The sequence below is a fragment of the Phodopus roborovskii genome, unplaced genomic scaffold (assembly GCF_943737965.1).
Source record: "Phodopus roborovskii unplaced genomic scaffold, PHOROB, whole genome shotgun sequence".
Classification (NCBI taxonomy): Eukaryota; Metazoa; Chordata; class Mammalia; order Rodentia; family Cricetidae; genus Phodopus; species Phodopus roborovskii.
In genome coordinates, this window is record NW_026126442.1 from 3,916,419 (window position 1) to 3,932,277 (window position 15,859).

The window sequence follows — 15,859 nt, forward strand, 5'->3', positions numbered from 1 at the left end:
GCCTATGACTATCTTACAGTTCTTGGTATCTGAAGTCCCATACTGGGCTCAGCTGGCTAAAACACAGGTGTCAGCAGTGCTGGCTCTGGAGCGAACCAGCCTGACTTTCCCAGCTTCTAGAAGCTACAGGTAAGCCCCGCCTTGCAGGCAGCCCCTTCATCCCCTTTCACAGAAGAAAGCACAGCTGTCCATTTGGCACTGGCCCTGTCTTCTGCTGTTACCACACTACTGACTTCCTTCTCAAGAGCTTGGGACTGCATGCAGCTCACCTGATCCAGGTCCCTAACCCTGTCACACCTGCATAGTTCTCTGCTTATGGGAGATAAGAGATTCATGGGTTTGGAATCAGGATGGAGTCATTTCTAGGAGCTACTTTTCTGTCTGCCACAGTCCCTTTCTCCATTTTTCAGATAGGGAACCTGGGGCACAGAGGGGTCTAAGTTTCAAGGCCTGAAAAGGAAGCAGATGACCAGGATCCAAAAGTGCAATGTGTCTCGGAGGCCAAGCTAATCTTCACTGACAGAGAGAGAGAGGCAGAGAGAGAGAGAGAGAGAGAGAGAGAGAGAGAGAGAGAGAGAGAGAGAGAGGGAGGGAGAGAGAGAGAGAGAGAGCAAATGTGGAGATGTCTGAGCTGCCCCATCTGGCTGCTGAGCTGAAGAAGATGGGGAGATAGAAAGATCTGGGGGAAGGGGATGGAGATGAGGGGCTTCAGAGGGAGGAGCCAGACTTGATCCCAGGATACTGAGATCTCCAAGTGTGGTCTTGCTTCAGAATATTTGAAGTGATATGCATGGGACAGCCAGCAGCAGGCCAGGCTCAAGCCATGTGAGTCACTGCAAAGATGACATCTGACCCTCAGAGCCCCTGTTATCAACCTAAGAACTTGGCTTCTTCTAAGATACTGATGTTCTGTGTTCTGCTCCAGTTCCAGGAAAAGTTGGTATATTTTGGCCAGAATTGTGGGAGAGAAAAACTGCAATTATCCTAATTGTTCAAATACTGTCTTCTAGTAGAAAAGAAATGAGATGTTAAACAAAAGGTGGGCGGGCGGTTGTAACACAGACAGAGAGAGTTGGGGTGGGAGGCAGGGCAGGCAGGAAGAGAGAGAGGCGCTGGGAACAGGGAGGAAGAGGAGGCAGGGCAGGGGGAGAGAAGCAGAAGCTACAGGGCAGGGAGGCTGGCAGAGAACTGTGGTCCAGGGGAGGAGTCCCTCACAGAAACAGGGAAGGCAGTCCAGACAGCTTCCTCTCTGTCTGAGACTCAGTTTCCCATGTAACTGGAGAAACCAGAGAGGAGGGGTTGACCCATTGTCCTGCAGGGTTTTCTGGAACGTGTAACTGTGTCATCATTCAGCTTGATGAGAGTGGCAGGGTCGCCTCCTTCCAGGAGTTGCTCCTTGCCAGTGACTTACAATGCTGACCTAAGAATCTCCTCTGGAATTAGAGGCCAGGCTAAAGGTGAACCAAATCACTGCCTTTTGTGCCCATGGGCCAATCACAGACTGGGGGGACATTCTCCATCCTTTTTCTGCAGTTCTCAGAGTCACCTCAAGAAGCAAGGGCTGGGCCCACTTCACAGAATTTGAATCTGAGGGTGGGAGGAGCCCCAAGGCTTGTTGAAGGGCACACCACATAAAATGGCTTGGGTTGCCTCAGGAGTCCCAAAACCTGAGCAGAGGACATGCACAAAACAGCAAAGCTGGAGCCCAGAAACTAGAGAACTCCTGCAAACTCTGTGGAAGGGACAGTGCAGACGATGGGCACGGACACAGATCTGGAACGAACCCTAAAACACGATGAGGGAAGGAAGCCGGCCACTGGAGACTGTTGTATTGCCTTGCTCTGTTTATAGGAAGCATCGAGAATGGGCAAACCCAGAACAGGGAGTGGTGGGTGCTGAGCCAGAGGCAGGAGGATGATCACTAGAGAGTTGCAGTCCAGCTGGGGCTACAAAGTGAGAGACACTGCCCCCAAAACGGAAGGGGGAAGAAAAGAGTAAATGAATTATAATTCAAAGGGCTGTTATGACAAAATAAAGATTTGACTTCCAGGTTCACTAAAGGTTAAATGCCTGGGTTCAAATCTTCTCTAGTTTCTGTCTGTGTGATGTGGGCCACATTACATAACTCTGTGTTTCAGTTTCCCTATCTATACAGTTAGGGGATACCAGACTTAGCTTGAGCCACATGATACAAATACCCGTACTTCAAAGCCTTGGTCACTGAAGAAAAGCGACTGTGGAGCCTCTGGCCCCATCTCCCTGCCCCCTGGATGCAGCTGCACCCATAGCTTATCGTATAGGGACCAAAGCGCTCCCTGTGTGGAGGACAGGTTTCCACACAATGCTTTCTGTAGAGAAGGGCATCTGCATTTGCCCATCAATGTGCAGATTCCTCTCCTCACACACTTCCTTCTATGATCTGAGTCACTTCACAGAACCAGCTGAGGCACATGGCTGAAAGCATGCCCAACTCGGCTCTGAATAGGTTAACATGACCACTGATGGGCTGGATGGGGGAGAAGAGCCCAATCTACATGCTCAGATGGTGTTCTGAGCCCACCCTGACTTCCTGGCTTCTTCCCCGAGCAAGCTATGGAGATGGAGGCCAGGCATTGGCTGGGGCCTGCCTTTCCTACCCCAAGGAAGGTGCCCTGCCTCAGCAGAGGTTACCTTCCAAACTTAGAGACAAGAGGCTGGGAGATCAGTCCTGTGCACCCAAGACAAAGGTACCACCTTTCGGGACTGGTGGCTATCAGTGAGATTGAAAGGGTTAGGACTCATTAATATGTTTAGTTTGTCAGGAATGGTCTGGATCGATCATGGGAAGTACTGCATTCCAGGGGCCTGTATCTACTTGTGGGTCTCTCAGCCTCATCAGAGACACCTGACCACACATGAGTGGGTAGACAGAGAGGTCTAGGCAGGCAGTGTCTGCGCTGTTGTTCAAAAGCATCTACACAGGGGCAGGGTGCACAAAACACCATCAAGGGATCCAGTGGAGAATCAGTTCCAGCCTGGTGATGGAGTCCACGGCCATTTTCCATGGTTTTATTGTGCTCTTAACCCAAGGATCCATCAAACTTCCCACTCCAGCCTCCTATTTTACCAAGGAAAAAATATATTTCACAGATGATAACTTCACTTGCCCAAGGTCAGACATCTATTCAAGGAAGGGCCTGGAGTCTTGAGTTGCTGTGTTCAATGGGGCCTGAAGTTGCACACTGATGGCCAGACTTGGAGCTGAAAACATCCTGTGTCAAGATGCTGTGTTTGCAAGTGAAGGCTTTTGTTTGAGTGTGTGTGTGTGTGTGTGTGTGTGTGTGTGTGTGTGTGTGTATGTGTAAGAGAGACAGAGACAGAGAGAGAAGTGAAGCCAGAAAAATGCCTTTTGTTTGAGTGTGTGTGTGTGTGTGTGTTCATGCATGAGTGTACATTCCCCTGTGTAGAAACTGGAGGTTAATACTTATATCTTCATCAATCTGTCTCCCTTTATTGTCCCTTATTATTACTGTGCATTGTATATGTGTGTTGGACATGTGTGGAGATCTGAAAAAAAATTGTGGAGTTGGTTCTATTTTACCTCTATTTGAATGAAACTCAAGCCCCTGGGCTTTGGAGGCAAGCACCTCTACCCACTTACCCATCTTGTCAGCCCTCACATCCTTATTTTTTGGGATAGTGTCTCTCACTAAAACCACCACTAAAAACTAACTTAGCTAGTCTGTCTGGCCAATGAGCTTCAGGGGTTCTCCTGTCTCTGACTTTCAGAATTGGGGTTCTAGACATGCAATCAGCTCAGCATTCACCAGGTGCTAAGAATCCAAACTGTGCTCACACACATTAGACACTTATCACTGGAAGCAATCTCCTCAGGACCTGAAACAAATGGCTTTTCATCAGAGAGAGATGGGTGGCAAGCCAAATTTTAGAAGACAGTAGCTTTCCCTTCAATCCAGTGCAAGCAGCAACCGGGACAGACCTCCTTGACAAAGTTTAGGGTGTAAGGTAGAAGAGCCCAAGGTTGGGGAGTATCCCCCACCACAGACCCAACAAGAAAGTGTTTTCATTTTAGCCCCATTGTACAAATGAAGGGGGCAAATGCTAGATAAACTTCAAAAGCTGGGCTGCTACTCCAAGTGGGGTTTTATTACCACCCCAGGTGTCCTGAAGGCATGCACCTAAATAAAATCAAAACAGTAGTTTATCATAAGGCTCACTGGCTACAAACAGCCCCAATGCCACTTCCTGAGTTTAGAGCCCTTCTGTGGCACTGGCTGGGTCTTAGAGCCTCAGGCCCCTTGAATGTCCTTTATATGAAAAGCACAGTTATTGCCTTTTCAACTTGTCCCTCATCACACATGGCTCTAGCAGCTGCACCTTGCTGTCTGCTGTGTGAGTGATCCAAGCCACAGCTGAGAAGGAACTTGACACCTGCCCTCCATCACCTCTTGCCAGCTACCTCCCCAAACATCATCCCTTGTGACCAGAGAGCAAGGGTCTTGAACAACAATGAGGGTCCCCCACCAGCAAGTTTGTCACATCTGTGGGTCTCCCAGTTCTGTACAAATGAAAAGAATGCAATGTATATGCATTTGAACTACATATAGGCATGCCTGCATGTACAACCATGCACACACACCCTGGAAGCTGTTGCAATCCCTCAACCATTATGTGACCACCCCATCCGCCACCTCGATCAAAATTAAATTTTTTACCAAATATGAAGCAGTCTGTCACAGAGCCAAGAATAAAATGCTTGAGGGTTCACATGTTAAGAAAACAGGTCTGGTAATGGGAGGGTAAACAGACCACTAAAGTTCAGGCTTCATGATGGAGAGAATTCACTGGTATTTAATATGTGTATGTTTTGAAAGGCTTTTCAAAATTGTGTCCCTTTATTTTTTTTTTTTTATAAATCTCATTTATCCAGGTCTGTGCTATTATTTTAATATGAGACAATGATTTTCAAGAAAGACCAGAAGTGTCAGATGATAACTTTAAACTTTCTTCTCCTCCTAATTTACACCCGAGGAGAAGACAAACCTTTAGCCTAAGTGAGCACACTGCTCCTTACAGTACATACACTTTTCTTGTCCTAGACATGCAAGTCCAGAAGGAGACCTACAAGGAGTCTTCTCACCCACCCAGCAACGCCAGTGATCGCCAGTGATCTGTGCTGCCATAGCCTTAACCAGGCAGAGCCCCACTGATGGCCTCCCAGCTCCTCTTTCAAATTTCACAGAATCTGAATCCCCTTGCTCACCCTCAGGCTGGATGGGAGCCCTGCTGCATGGGAGATGGGTGCATTATCCCAGCCAATCATGTGTCAGTCCATTTTCCTTAACTGTAATTGGTTTAAAAATAAGCCAATGATAATACACAATTCCCTAAACACTAGTACTTATAAAATTTGGGCCAATGAACTATATAACTGGAGCTGTTTAAAGAGGGCCACATTGTGACAAGTGGTTCAAGATATTTTGCCTTCCTGGGCCCTTCATCCATCCAGGTACACACACACACACACACACACACACACACAACACACACACACACACACACACACACATACACACAATAACCTGCATAATATAAATGCCTTTATTGATTTAAATATTTTATTACTGAACTGGTACAAAGATTAATATATTAATATTATATATCAAAATATCTCCAACCTATAAGCTCTTTTTTTTATTTTAAAATGTATTAAAACATTTTGTGGCCCACACACAGAAAGACCCCACGTTGACCTGAGTTCCAGCTTTACTCGGGACTTCTTGCTGTGAGCCATGACTCTGATGGTTCCCATGCTCTGAGAGAGGGACTCCTGTAACCAGCAGTCAGAGCCTCCAACCCATCTGGAGCAGTAGCCACTCAGAATCAGCCTCCACAGAAGGCAGATGGGCCCAGACCTGCATTCGGTCAGTCTTTAGCTTTCATCCCCTCCATACTGATCCTTCCAGGTCTGAATTTTGGCATGTGAGTGGAGATAACATCACTTCACAGGGAGGATGGCTTGATGCGAGCTGTGCCTGGCTTGGAGAGAGCTCATTACTCAACAGTGCCTGCTAAGGTCAGGCAGTTTGCTTGGCAACATAGAGGCATGGCGTGGGTCCCTAGCAACGGCTAAGCGTGGTAGCACAGTAGTGGCGGTGCACAGGCCACCGAGACAGGACAGACTTAATTTTATTTCCTTCTTGAGCTTTCTTTCTTTGGTTCAGCAGTAAGGTCAAAGAAATGATGCAAACACAGTCAAAAATGAAAAGAGGAGAGAAATGTGTGTGTTTCAATTGGTAGGCTGTAGGAAGCTGGGGAATAACGTAGCAGAGACCAGACTGAGAGAGAGGCAGTGTGGGAAGCAGACCCTGGTACTAGCCCAGGCCTAGCAGTCATTAGTTTGGCACCTGGGAAGGCTTTTTTCCTCTTGAGCCTGAAACTTTTGCAAAAATAAAAAGAAATGTCTTTAAGGAGAACCGGATAAAAATTAATTTTAAGGGGACAGTGTCGTGCTCAATCCCTTTAAGCCATAGAACTGCAATGTCCAGCAAGAGGCCGCTAGCTACACATGACTGCTGTTTCAACTGAGATGAGTTCTACTGGTTAAACAAGATACTCACTTTCTGGGTTGCACTGGGCCTCTCTCATCCGCCACATGAGGCTAGTGCCACCTTAACACTTAGTGAGGGACAGTTCCATCCCAATGTAAAGTGCTACTGCAGGGTGAGCAGACATGGCCCTCTTCATCTTATTTAGATATCTGAATCTACAAACTATCCCCATCCCCATCAGGTCAGACTGCGTGGATTCTTAGCTCATCACCATCTCCGAGCTTCAGGGTTGAGTCTATGTACCTAAGGAAAAACACAGAGCAGGGTCTTGAAATCTGGATCTGGGCTGGGGAGATGGCCTCCCATGAGAACATGAGTTTGGATCCCTAGACTCAGTAGCCTGTGTCTGTAACCCCAGTGCTCAGGAAACATGGCAGGCAGAGGCAGGAGGAGCTCTGGAAGCACAAGGGCCAGGTAGCAGGGCATATGCAGTGGAAGACAAGAAAGAGATTTTCTCAAGCAAGGTGGAAGGCAAGGATCAACACTGGAGGTGATCTTTGTAACTTCACTTCACATGTATGCCTGTGCATGCCGCGCGCGCACACACACACGCACACACACATATACACGCATGCATGAGCGGGCATTTCTTTTTTTTTTTTTTTTTTAATTTATGGGCTAGAGAGATGGCTAAGCAGCTAATAACAGTTACTGCTCTTCCAGGAGACCTGAATTCAGATCCTAGAATCCATATCAAGTGGCTCACAACCATCTATAACTTCAGCTTCTGATGTCTCTGGTCTCCACAGACACAAGCACTCACATGCACATACCACCTCCTAACACACATGACTTAAAAATAATGTTTTCTTGTTAATCTCGATTCAAGCCTTGACTGTCACACTTCCTGATTGTAAACCACTTGGAAGGACAACTGGCAGCCTTCCACTTAACTTTCCTGACCTCCCAGATGAGGTTGAACGGTCCATCCTGTAAACAATTGCATTTGATAATGAAATCATTCAATTAATGCTGGTGGAGCACCCACTATGTGCTATCTGTCATTTACTCCCCATGGTGAGAATAACGAAGTCTGGGAACAGGAAACTTCAGGAAATTCACTTTCTAAGAGATTTAGCTACAAAGCCATTCATACTGATAACACTACCCACTGTCAGGACAACACTACAATTCATAGTTGCCGCCAACAGAGAGTCTGGCCATCTTTCAGTTAGTAAAGACCTATTTCAGTTTTAAAAGATTGACTCACCTAACTCCCTTCCAAAGATGGATCTCAGTGACAGTTCTTGTCACTGCTGTGCAGGTTACATCATCACACCAAAGTCTTCCTGTGACATTTGAATCTTATTCAAGAAAAAAGATCTGATTTCAGCAGCTTTTAGTCCAGACCTTAGAAAAATTAATTATGCATGCATTCGAGTTGCAATGAGCAAACTTGATAATTTAGGCAGTTTAGCAATTGGGTTGAAATTGTATCGCTAATTTAAAGTACTCTGCACTACTGGCTTCAGACTTGAGGTTATGAAGCAGAATTAGCCTGGACTGGAGCAGTGACTCAGCGCTTGCAGATCCAACTTCCTTGACTGACTTTTAGGAACAGAGATAGGAAAGCTAGCCCAGCCTATATGGCTAGTGCTAGGGTGCATCTGATCTATGCATGAGCCATGCATGAGTGTATTGCCTTAGCCAATTCTCCCCTCAGATCAACAAAAGCCACAGTGCCCTCCACATAAGTCCTAGTAGAAGAACCACAATAAATGAAGGTTTGGGGATTTTAGGGACATTTCTTAGCCTCTCTCAGTTTCCTTATCTGCAAAGTGAGCATGGCCACAGTACCTTCAAGATAGCTTGGAAGAAGTCGAGATAATGTGTGTCAAATGTCTTATACACAGGAAGTGCTCAATCAATGCAGCTTCTTGACTCATTTGATGTGGTGTTTTTCAAGTGTGACAGAAACCCTTAGTGGCTTTTCTCCTTGACAAGAGAGGCCATTACAGATCCATTGGTAGGTCTTCTAAGCTCAGCCTTGAGTCCCCAGCCTATTCTGCCTATGATCTGCCTGGAATTCCCATCCAAGGAGCTCTAATCATAACAAAATGGTTGTTGGGTTCTGTTATTAAGTTTGGGCTGGCTTGCTACATACAGCCAGTGGTGGGAACACTGGGCAGATGCCATTCATTCCTTCTACATTCCCTGGACCTTCTTTGAGCAAATTAATGGAGTGGGTGCAGGGGGAGCCTCAGGAAGTGTCTTCCTATTTATTATACCCATGCCAGCACATGGGTATAAACAGAAATGTGTCTTTCCGGGTGGGGTGGGCCCAGCTTGTTGTGCTCTCCTATCCAGGCCATCAATACTCCGGGCACTGGCAGCTTCAAGGTACCCATGCAAAGTGATCTGGCTTGAAACACTCCTGAGGAGTGTTTCACTCTTAGGAGCCAGTAAGAGCTGACTTCAGTGTATCGCAGAAGACTACATGCTAGTGTGAAACTTGCTAAGAAAGAGGTACCATGAGCAACTCTGGGTAGGGAGGGCAATGGTGATGATTGAGTTCCAAACTCCCAATTATCTCCTCCCCCCCCCAAAAAAAGGAACATTGACAACACACACCCTCAATGCAACAAGTAGCTAGAACTTCCCCCAAGCCTCCAGTGTCTAGAGTGGGGAGAACAAAAGTCAAGTTACTCTGGGTGAGAACGGGTACAGTTTGTAGGAAACTTCAGGGAGACAGATGGAGCTGATAGTGGAGTAATTAATGGTCAAGCTCATCCCAAACCAGCTTGGATTGAGAATTTTTATACCAAATAAGAAAGCAGTGATGGGAAATGACTGCCTCAGGCTTGGGTTTGGCAAGAGCAAGGTGGGAGGCAGGCTTGGATAGGTGATGCTGAGCTGGGTAGGGGTGAGAGGGCTGTGTGGAAGGGAGGAGGAGAGGGCTGAGTGGGAGCGGTACCCACAGTGCAGGGAGAAAGAAACAAGAGGGCAATCTAAGGTATAGGGCAAAAGACTGAAAGAGTTACATTGGCACAGCTGCTCTCCCTCCAAGACAACATGAGTCCCCTGGAGCCCAACAGTGTCCCAACTGGAGCATGGAGCTGTGTCCTGTGTCCGAGACTGCATTTGTATGACTCACATTATAAACAGTGCCGTGTCACTTAGAAGGGCATCAAAGGTTCCTCTGAACAAGCTCTTTGCTATGTTTGTTTGGGTTCCCCTCCTCTCCTGCTGCAGCTTGAGCTTGAGGGCATGGGGGTGACCCCTGGTCACAGCAGAGGGAACAGGAACGGAAGCAGCAGGGAGTACAGGTGAGAGGTGAAACAGCTCTCTGCTGTGAGACTGAGGAAGAGTCTAGAATGCATCTCAGAGCAGTCCCTGTTAAGGCCCAGAGGGTTAAGGCATTTATCCTCAGCTTAGTCCAGACAGGCAAGGATGGGGTTAGAAGAATAAAAGATGCCATGAGCCTACCAGAACCATGGTGGGGGGCAACATAGTATAGCTCCAGGGTACTTAGCAAGGTAGATGAGTGTCCTCCATTAGGGGATCCCCACCCCAGGAAAAGGCCTGCCTTTGTGTCCAATTCTGTCCAGAGGAAGCTCAGCAGTGACAGACTTCTTTGGTCACTCACATGGGCTATGCAGGACTGGCTTCGAGGCAGGGACCTGGCAGAAGGCCCTTGAGCAGGGACACCCGCAGTTGCAGAAGCCGCATCCAATCTCCAGGGGAACCTGGGGCATAGGCAATGAGGCAGGAGGCAAACTCACCTATGCTGGGTTTGGGGGTAGAAAGATCATCACAGGCTCATGTCTGAGCACTTGATACCAAGCTGGTGCCTCTGTCTGAGGGGTTTGTGAAACCTGTGGAGAGGGTGGGGCCACCAGAGGCTGAACCTTGAGGACGAGAGCCCAGTCCTGTTCCCAGGTTTGTTCTCTGCTTCTTAGTGCAGCCATTATGTTAGGACCAGGCTACAAACTCCTGCCGCCATGGTCTCGGTCATGCCTCCTCCACTGTGAAAGGTTGAAACTATGAGCAAAACCAAGTCTTTTTCTCTCTAGTTGCTTCTTTGGGGGCATTGATAGCTCTGAATAGAACATTATCTAGAGTACTTCCATCTCAGCACATGAGGAGCCACGACCATGGAGAATCTGGAACTTCTCAGGGCACAGAGTTAGACTATGAACCCACTGTCTTGGTGAAATTCTTATGCCTATCTATAGTGGGCTGAAGAGTGCCCCCTCCCAGAATCCATGTCCATGGAAACCTCAGAACAGGACCTTATTTGGAAATAGAGTGTTTGCTGACAGCGTCAGTTATGGATCCTTAGGGTAGGCCCTAAATTCCATAAGAATAGAATCGGGTACTGACACAAAAGGCAGGTCATGCGAAGACAGAGCCCGAGGCCAGAGTGGTAGGGTCCTGTGCTAGGCACACCCGCCACCGAAAGCGAAGAAGTCAGGAAGAATGCTCTTCAGGGGTTTCGGAGGGAAAATAGCCTTCCAGTTTCTTCATTTCAGACTTCAAGCTTCCAGACCATGAGGCAATAAATTTTTGTCACTTCAGACCACCCAGAGTACATTGGTTTCTTCTAGCAGTCACAAAAGCTAATGGACTATTCTATGCTCCTGGAAACTAATAGATTATTCTACACCCATCAAAAGTGTAGGCAGGGTGGGCAGGAGGAAAGTGCTCCCAAGCCAGCAAGAGTCCGGTGGCTCTGGAATGTGACCAAGGGACTCTGCCTCACCTCCTACCTGCGGGTAGGAGCTCACCGTGAGCTCATTTGATTTCCACTCTCAAGCCACTTCTGGGCAGCTCACTACCTCCAGGGGAAATGGGGGCCACGCCAGGTAGCTGAGAGAGCCCAAGTCCTTCCCATACTGATCTAAAATATCAGCTCCCAGCTTTATTTTCTGGGCCCCCGGCCTGCTCTTTGACAACCCATCTTCTGCTAGATCTTCCCGCAAGCTACTTGGCCCCAGTTTCTTTAAGGAATAATGTAACTTACTCGAAATCCAACAATGAAAGGGAATATGCAAATCATCTTATCAGCTGTACTCCATAAAGACAATCTTCCCCTGATTAGCATACTGCTCTGACTCTATTTTCATCCGGGATTCACAAAACTGGCACACCCAGAGCTTCTAGCAACTGTAGGGCATTTAGGGACAGCCACTAAGGCTGGGCAGGCCTGGAAGACCCCAGCCCCAGGAAGAGTGGTCCCTTTGTCATACAGATGGCTAGGGAGCAACCCCTAGACACAAGAAGCCGTGGGGGTGGGCTGGGATGATGCCAGATGAGAGCAGGGCAGGAGCAGCAACCAGAGAAAGGGTGACAGTAATTGCCATCAAGAGACTCCCAGATCAACAGTGAGAGCACCAGAGCCAGAAATGTCACCTAGGGCTCAGCATGACTCAATTAAAACTGTCACACTGTGGTTTAAACAAAGAGAGACACAAGCAGAGAGAAAGCCTCCTGCGGAGCAATCAGGGCAGGCTTCCAGAAGGAGGTACAGGGAGTATGAGAAGGAGCAATGCCAGCCAAGCCAAGGCTTGAGGAGAAGTTGGTGAGGCTGGGGACAAGGGGTAAGTGCCTGTCAGAAGAATACAAGATGGCAGGTCTCTTGTAATTTAATGTAAATACATTAAAATGTATTTACAGTGGTTCTCAGGCGTCCATGGGCATGGGAAATGACCTAGAGTCTGCTCTGCTTAGCATTCAGTACTGAGCCTTGTTGCCCCAGAGCCCTGTGGCCCAGATCTCCAGCACATCCTCCTGCATTCTGACTCATGTGTCTATGAACGGAGCCCAGGTTTCTACTTCCGCCACATGTTCCTGTGATGGTTCCTGCAATGTGTGAAGTCCTGGGTTCAATCCCCAGCACTACATAAACCTCACCTGGGAAGCAATCTCTCTTCTTGCCTTTCTCTATTATGAAAAATGATGTAGGAGGCAGACAACACATTAGGCACTGCCAGAAACACTGGCAATTTAAGTTCATCTGGAGGATGCACCTGGGAAAGAAAACCAATTTCAAATCTCCACAGATGTACTTGTCGAAAATAAAAGACCAAGGATTTCAGCAATTACCTGCATGGGTGGAGCAGTGAGTTCTGGGAGTACCCAACTTCTCAGTCGACACCCAGAGCCTGCCCACACTTTATGAAGAAAGAGGCCCTCAATGATTTCAGGGCCTCTGCCAGTTTCTGCCCTGAGACCTTACCAGGCCATTCCTTACAGCAAGCCATTCCTTCCAAAGGAACTACAAGGGGATTGTAGTAGAGAAGAGGATTGGAGAAGCAAGCATGAATTTTAAAAGGATATATATATATATATATATATATATATATATATATATATACATACATACATACATATATATATATATATACATATATATATATATATATATATATATATATATATATATATGTATATATATATTCATTCTAGGGCCAGGGATGCGGCTGATCTGCTAAGTGTTTGAAGTCCTGGACTCAATCCCAGCACTGCATAATTTGGGTACCATGACACACACCTGTAATCCCAACACTCAGGAGGTGGAGGCAGAAAGATCAGGAACACACACACACACACACACACACACACACATCACTAAGGTAGACTCTTGTTCCTCTGCAGCTATCCCTCGATTCCAGCCCTCCTTCAGAGGAATTGATGCTAACGCCTGAGCAGCTAAAATGTATGAGTCACTACTGCAGCCTCAATGCCACAATCAGGATATAAGCAAGACACATGAAGATGCTGCCCCAAGTGTGACCATCCTGGCAGGTGCAAAGATAAGTTAAAGAAAGACACCCCTTCCGCAATAGACCCCAAGGCACAGGACTCACTTAGGAATCTTCTGCTGGGAGAGGGAAAAGGTTGAGGTCCAGTGCCAGCCAGAAGGGGAATTTGTCCAGGGCAAAGAGATTTCAAACAGTCTGACTATTTCCAGGCTACATTTGGGAGATCAGATCTGAGGCAATGATGGTTCAGTGACAAGTAGGACTACACTCTGACCAGGACTGCCAAGCTCTGCATAACCTTTCTCCTCTATTTAAACCTCGTAGGAAGATGACTTGAGGGGCAGTCCCTGGATCCCTTCACCTGGCCCTCTTCCCAATGTGGCCAGAGTGAAAAATTCTCCATTCTTGTCTCTTTACTTGTCTCTTTAATTGAGAACAGGCAGCCAAGCCAAGTCTGTTAGGGATGCCAGGGCCAAGGCTCTGACCCTGAACGTCTTATCAATTCTAGGAGGCTGGCACTGTCCTGGAAGTGGACTTTAGGGACCCAACCCAACCCCTTCCCCAGAGGAAGAGCACACTTAGAGCGACACACTTTCCTACAAATATAACTTAATTAGCCTGGCATAAATTTCAGCTTCATATCTCATCATTGCTCTCACATATGTATACGAAGAGGGAAAAAAAATTCCAATAGGAGACCCACATAGGAGGAATCAGGAAATCCTGGCTTCTGGGGCTGAGCTGACCTTCATCTTAAACTGTGAGTGTCACTAGCTCAAACTGGGCGGTGCAGGGGAAAGCTGCTGGCAGCATAAAGGGGTGGGCTACCGTTGCTTTCTCTGCCTTCTGCAGGAAACCATCAGCCGCCACTTCTGTCTAGCAGAACCTGCCACTCTTGGAGTAATATCATGTGGCCCAGCACAGGCCAGATTCTGGGCTTACAGAGCGAGTGAGCGAGAATCAGAAAGTTTCCAGAAGAGTGCCTGGAGGGGTGGATGGAAGGAAGAGCCCCTTGGAAGCTCAGGGATGCAAAAGTCAGCAGGGGGTCTGAGGAAATACTAGCAGATCAGGAGGCCTAGAGGGCAGGAGTCAGAGTAAGACATTAACAGACTGAGCTTGGAAGAGTTCCTAGAGTTTCTTCACTTGGCTCATCTACAAAGTGGGGACAATAAGCTCTGCCTCCTTGCTGGTCCTCACACCTTAGCTTATGGAAACAAAGGTCCCCCGCTTCCTTCTCTACTTACTGCACAAACATTCTGGTCTGAGTTGAAGATAGAACCTGAGACTGCCATCAGTCCATGGTCACACACTGAGGTCACGATCATCGTAGTGGTGGTGGGAGGAGCCTATGGACCCATGATGGAATGGTAGTTTCAATTACTGATACCCAGTAGGCACGAAGAAACGAATGCACATTTGATACAGCTGCTGTTGATAGTTCTGCGAATGTATTTTGCCTTCTTAAGTTGGAACCCCTTTAGGGGATTGTCAGTGAGAAGGCAGGGCCACTGCATACTCTGCCCAGACGGCTGCAGTAAGTAGGTCGATGAGCTGGGAGGGACCCAGAAAGGCCTCACCCACGGGAGGACCAGGGCGCTGGAGGAGGAGTGGTGAGGATGAAATCCATCAAGAAGCCGGCTCCTCAGCACAGCTGCTTTGCACTCACGGCAACCCTGGGAACAGTTCTGCTTCCTGGGCGCCTTAAGTACAAGCTGCTCGACCACTCAACAAGTCCTTTATGCGTCTTCCCAACCCTCACACCAGAATAATATTAATGAAAGTTTCATGCCCCGAGAAGTCGTTCATCATAAACCAAGAGGGTGATGGTCCTTTCGGCCCTAGCCCGGATCTCCAAGCTTCTGGCTTCTTTCCCTCCTCCAATCAGCCACAGAGACCAAGCGCCTCTACCCCCACCTTGCCTGGCTCTACTCCTCCAGCCCCTGCTCTGACTCCTAGATAGACCCCGTAGCTTCTCAGCAGACTGGACAACAGATTACTCAAGGTCTCCACGAGTCCTCCAACCTGCTTTCCACCTTCCAATTTTCTGCTTGGACCCGAGTCTCCCTGAAGCTCAGTTAGGAACATGTCATATGCTTCCACAGATCTGAAATGGGCCCCATGGCTCCAGGGTCAAGTGCAAACACAGCAGCCACAGTCAAGCTCCCCTGAGGTCTGGCCTAGCCCCGCATTCTCACATTTTCCCGTTCTCCAGGTCTTCCTTCTCCCACTCTGCTTCCAATGTTGTTCCTACTACCCAGTGGTCTGTAAACTGCGATGCAGCCCTGCTGGAGACATGTGAAATTAATGTAGCAAGGAGAACAGGAGGGGGGTTTTGTTTTGATGAAAATTCTGTCCTGTGAATTTACTGTGACACATTTTAAATGGCACATTGGTAGCATTAGCAGGGATCTCAAACAGAAAGATTTAAATGGAAGTTTGGGCCCACCACTGTTCCTCTGTTCTTTGCTTCTTTGCTCGCGCGCATGCGCGCGCGCGCAAACAAACACACACACACACACACACACATACACACACACACACTTT

The 15,859-nt window shown here is 47.8% G+C and overlaps 1 protein-coding gene across 1 annotated transcript in view; it reads right to left on the minus strand.

The window, feature by feature from the left end:
• Gabbr2 (gamma-aminobutyric acid type B receptor subunit 2) overlaps positions 1-15,859 on the minus strand; it is a 335,072-nt gene that overhangs the window by 266,356 nt on the left and 52,857 nt on the right. The window lies entirely within an intron of this gene.